Below are 6097 nucleotides of genomic sequence, written 5' to 3'. Positions count from 1 at the left end.
GAAATCTGCTGTCTCCCACCACCTAATTTGTTGTTCTGAAGATTTAAAAAAAATAGAGTATCTTTTGTCTTCCTTCAACAGTTTCATATATACATCATGACTTCCAACTTCCCCCGTCAATCCCTAGGCACCCCAACACTCCTATTCCTGTATCACTCTTTTAATTACTGATGATTTCATGATTGAAGACACGGGTATAATGTCAAAATAAAGGAAATTTAAGTTCTTGAATTTTCATGGCTCAAGACTAGAACTTTAAATTGGTTATCAAAAGAACAAATAATCCAATGAAAAAATGGAGTACAGACCTAAACAGAGAACTCTCAACAGAGTAATCTAAAATGGCTGAAAGAAATGTTCAGCATCCTTAGTCATCAGAGAAATACAAATCAAAACAACTCTGAGATTCCATTTTACACCTGTAAGAATGGCCAAGATCAAAAACACTGATCACAACTTATGCTGGAGAGGTTGTGGGGTAAAGGGAGTACTCCCACATTGCTGGTGGGAATGCAAGCTGGTACAACCCGTTTGCATGTCAGTGTGGCGATTTCTCAGAAAATTAGGAAACAACCTTCTACAAGTCCCACTTTTGGGTATATATCCAAAGGATGCTCAATCATGCCACCAGGACATGTGCTCAACTACGTTCATAGCAGCATTGTTTGTCATAGCCAGAAACGGGAAACAACCTAAATGCCCCTCGATTGAAGAGTGGATAATAAAAATGTGGTACATTTACACAATGGAGTACTAAACAGCAGAAAAAAAATAATGACATCTTGAATTTTGCAGGCAAATGGATGGAGCTAGAAAACATTTTGAGTGAGGTAACCCAGATGCAGAAAGACAATTATCACATGTACTCACTCATAAGTGTTTTCTAAACATAAAGCAAAGAAAACCAGCCCGCAAATCACAATTCCAGAGAACCCAGACAACAATGAGGACCCTAACAGGGACATGCATAGATCTAATCTACAAGGGAAGTAGAAAAAGACAAGGTCTGCTGAGTAAATTGGGAGCATGGGAACCTTGGGAGAGGGTTGAAGGGGAGGGGAGAGATAGAGAAGCGAGCAGAGAAAAATGTAGAGCTCATTAAAAATAAAAAAAGACTAGAACTTTGGCTTTTCCAGCACATGGAAAAAATGTCCTTTACAACAAAGCTCTTGGTTCACCTTGGTTATCAACTAGGCATGGCTGGGATGAGGAACCTCAACTAGAGAGGCTGGGTGCCTTGATCAGAAGGGCCTCTGGCCACTTCTGAGAGGCCTCTTCTTAATTGCTAACGACTATAGATTAGTCATGGGCAATGTCATCCTCCAGGAGACGAGTGGTAGGTCACTGAGCATGCCAGAGGAAACAAGCCAGCAGACAACCTTACTCCATACTTTGTGTAAGTTTGTGCTTCAGGCTCCTGCCTTTACTCAGCCTGATGATAATAAATCTGATGAATTCTTCCCTTCGAAGCATGGTGCTTACAGCAACAAGAAACAGATGCACATGAAGCGCGCACACATACATAGGTTGGCATGCAGGTGATATAGCTCACAAGTAGAGGTCAGAGAACAACTTTTGGGATCAGTCTTAAACATTATGGGTCCTGGAAGCCAACTCAGGTTCAGGCTTACAAGCACCTTTATCCTCAATGCCATCTCATTGTCCCTTGGTTATATTTATCACTATGGAAGTTGCTCTTAGATTTTAGAAATATTTTAAAAGAAACATACCCCTCTCCACACCAACAACCCGTTTTTAAATTAAGAATAGTTCTTTGTTGTTTCTCTTGGTTCTCCGATCCACCATTTCTTTTTTCCTTTATGACCTCTAGGTGGCGCTCTAAGCTCAGGATTATTCTATTTCCCTGTTTGACCGATTCTCACTTTTAGAAAACTCTCCGCCTATAGTCACTTTCGGAAAAAGCATGTCTGTTTAATAGTCCATTTAGGCATCATTTGGAGCGTGTTCTGTTGGTAATTGCTTATGAACATGGTGTTCTGCACATGGTTGCTGAGGTGGGCAGTTTATTAGCAGTGCAGCTTCGACAAGATTAATGTTGAGTTCTGTTGGGCAAATCCATCCTTGATTCACATTGACTCATTTTAAGCTACTAATTTTTCTTGTCCTGTGTCATCGCATTTCAAATTTCCTATTGTGCTGACATCTTACTATTCACCATGAAACCAAGCTATGAAATAGAATCAGTTTTACATGTTAAACATAATAAATACTTACTCAGAAATACTTTAAAAGGGTAGTGCAGAAATCAACAATTTATTTCCAAATAGTTCTCTGCTTTATGCTGAAATCAGAGGCAAACTGTTTTCATTGTAACATGCTTTTACTTTGACAAGTATTTGTTAAATTTTAATGTATTACTATATTACTACTTTGGAAAATAAAGCAGTTTAAGGATTGCCTTCTTTTTTTTGCTGTTGTGATTTTGACTTATTGAGACAAGTTCTCACTGTCGCCTTGAACTCACAGCCCTCTTGCCTCAGTCACACAAGTGTGGGACATCAAGTTTGCATGCTAAACACGACGTCTTCAATTTGGCACAGCTGCAAATCCAATAACTTCTCTGTGCCGGTGCAACAAGCAGACAGCTTTGCTGTTGGGTCAACCTGTGAACGTTCAGTCTCACTCATAGTCACTTGGAGAGGCACAAGACCAGAGCAACGTGATGTCAAAGTTCCATGACTTCACATGTTTCTGTCCTATTGTCCCTTCTAGTGCTGTCAGTCCTGCCAGACCACAGGGTCATCAGAAAAATGTTAGTGACATTTTTTTTTTTTGCCAGAGAGAATAAATCAATACCTAGACATTAAGTGTGAAAGATCACGAAGCATATGGCTCTGTCTCCGACAGGAAAATATTCTCCATGATTGCAGATATACCTGGTAAAAGATGAATAGGAAGGTGATGGTTTTAATTCATTTCTAAATTCACTAAGAGAGTGACTGCTAATTTTGAGATTAACTTCAGAGAGACATTTCCATCGTCCTCACACACTGCAAGAGCTGGGTGCCATTTACTGTTCAATGAAAGCATGACAGAGACCCACTAAACTGTTGAGTAGAAGGAGTGGGATAATGTTTAGGATGTCTTTGAACTGTGCAGTAAAAGCAAAATAAAACCTTTACTGAATAGAAAATATTAGACTTTCTGAGAGCCTGAGTCCTGTTGCTATAGAAATCATTATTATGTAACCCCGTATTAAGTATGTATTGCACACCTCATGTCTAACTGATGGAAATGAAAAGAAGTGTACAAGCAGGCCCCATGGCAACTGTGACTGCCTGCTAGGAAGGAGGTCTCTCCTTAGTGCTTCAGAAGGAGAGAAGGAATGGCTGACTGTCTTCTGCGAAATCAAGGAGAGCTCTAAGGAAGACACAACATCTGGAACTTAAACCGAGGGAAGGGTACAGTGGGCGGACGTGTGAGTATGTATAGCATGGATCGATAGAACCACAGCATGTCCACGGAAGAGGGAGCAGTTAGAGCGAAGAGCTTGCGGTCCACAAAAGGCAACGATGGTGAAAATACTCTCTAAGAGTCTGTCTCCTTCATTAACACCTTACCCTGAAACAGCAGTAAAAATGGATTTCTTCCTGGGAGTTTGATGATGTCAAAGTGACATACATATTACTGATGTATCAAAAATATTCCCTATTTCTAAAACATTTCTAACCTTTCACACTTTCTGTATCATGTCTTTGTAAATAAGGAATTTGAGGATATCAACAGACAATAGTATTCTTTATTTTTTTATTTTTTTTTTAATTTTTTCGAGACAGGGTTTCTCTGTGGTTTTGGAGCCTGTCCTGGAACTAGCTCTTGTAGACCAGGCTGGTCTCGAACTCACAGAGATCCGCCTGCCTCTGCCTCCCAAGTGCTGGGATTAAAGTCGTGCGCCACCACAGCCCGGCCAGACAATAGTATTCTAAAATGCCAGTGAAACAGCAATGGAAAAGTATTTTCCTGTGCTTTGCCAACCCTTGGGGCTTAGGGAGCTATTTTTCAGGTTATGGGATACGACCAACCTTCTTTGTGATCCATTGTGATTACTAAAAATATCGGTCATGTCAGAGCAAATCTCCATTTTCAAGGTTCATACTAGAACCCATGATTATTACACTAGATATATTATTGGTCACAAAGAAAATTTACATGTAAGCTATTGACAAACAATTCTTTTGTTTGGTAGACAAAAATACACACAGCTTATGCATATTTGAATAGGCAAAATGATTTATATGGACATTTCTCATTTAAAAAATTGATGTTATATTTAATTGATTGACAAACAAGGAGTTAAGAATCAAAAGAAGTCTTTTGTTTGGTTTTGTTTATTTGTTTTGTCTCAAGACTTTGTTACTCCTAAAATGTCAGCTCATACTATGGAAAACACAATTCTATGTCTATGAGATAACTGCAAACTTGCATTTGCTATGCATCAAAAGATTCAGTCTCTTAACATCCAATTTTTAAGCAATCAGTAGCTAAAAGATTTGTCTTTGGAAGGGAAAATCAAGTATTCTGATATCAGAGTTGCTGCCCAAAGTCCAGTCTCATGAATGCTAGGTTTTACTGGGGACTCACCTCAGGCTGACCACATCTTTATTTTCCCTAAAACTGTGAATGTACTGTCTCATGAACAGAGGTACGTAAGCGGGGGTGTATAATCCGTGTTTTATTATTTTGCACATGTGGGCTTTCATTTTGGAGATGCTCTAAAGAGGTTGGGGAAGCAAAAGTTAATTTATGTAGAATATGGAAAGGAACAGTATCGGGGACCTCTGAGGGCCAGCCTCAGTGTTCCCTCAGGGTCCAGAAGAAGACTTCAGCAAGCTCAGGAGTTAGATCTGAGGGTGAAATGAACTCCCCACCACGTACCTTTCTGTATCAGTTTCATTATTCTCCTTCTGTTCTCCTCCTATTCTGTAAAGTTTCCAATTTATATACACAGGCAGTTCTCTGAGCGTGGACATCCCTTTAGCATTAGAGGTCCCAATGTGATCTCCATGAAAGACTCTTTTCTGACTGCATGTCCTGCCAACTGGAAGGTAGTTGCGGGGAGGTGGCTTCTAATGTATCTCAGGGAACCAAGTAGAGCTTAGATTGTGGGAACCAAGGTTATTGACTGTGTGACTAAGTTTCCCACTGGAGGTCCCACAGAGTGTGTGTGTATGTGAAGGGGATGGCCCAATATACTAGTACATGGGGAAAAGTTGGGCTCACTTTTCCACACTCTGCTGAATCTTGCACCAAAGGAGAGTGCTTCTTGCTTCACAAGAGATCCACTGTGAGAATCAGTTGATATGCAAAAGGTTCATCATGTGAACTGGGTTTGCCTCTATCAGAATGCATTTCTTCTGGTGGGTCAGCCTTCTGCCTTATCAGCCCACATCTCACTGCCTGATTCCTGCAGACTGCAGCAGAGCAGAGGGGACTGGAGCTTATTCTTGCAATAGGTTGGCATCATTCTCTCTCTTTCTCTCTTTCTCTCTCTCTCTCTCTCTCTCTCTCTCTCTCTCTCTCACACACACACACACACATACAGACACACATACACACACACACACATGCACTGTGTTCAACTCAAGCTTTTGTTCTTTCTTCTTTTCTAATATTTAGCCTCAAAGAAAATAAGGATTTAACGAGGTCCTTTTGCTTCACATACCCAGAATTCCTAGTGTATAAAGAAAGACACTTCCTGAAGAGATGATTGAGAACAGGGCTTTTGCACTCTACAAGGACTTCAGTTGAAAGAAATCAATACTGTAAGAAATGCTTCCTACACTATCCTATGGACAGTTCTCTTTTTGTCAAGCTCTTTTTTATCATTAAATAATTTGAAAAGTTTTAGCACTCATGCTTGGATATGTGTGCCTGTTATGCATGTTGGCATGTGTCAAGGTCACTTTGCGTGTGTGCAGATGAACACACTTTGTGTGGGTGTGGGTGTATGTGTGTGTGTGTGTATCTGAAAGAGAAGTACCATAGTTCTGGGTTCTGATGGGTATATTATCTGTCATGTATATGGTTCTGATCCAACATGAAAATGAATTTTCTTTTCTGCTCCTTCAAAGTTCCA

The sequence above is a fragment of the Chionomys nivalis genome, chromosome 19, assembly GCF_950005125.1.
Source record: "Chionomys nivalis chromosome 19, mChiNiv1.1, whole genome shotgun sequence".
Lineage (NCBI taxonomy): Eukaryota > Metazoa > Chordata > Mammalia > Rodentia > Cricetidae > Chionomys > Chionomys nivalis.
The sequence above is the reverse complement of the archived record's forward strand: the minus strand, read 5'-3'. Positions refer to the sequence as shown.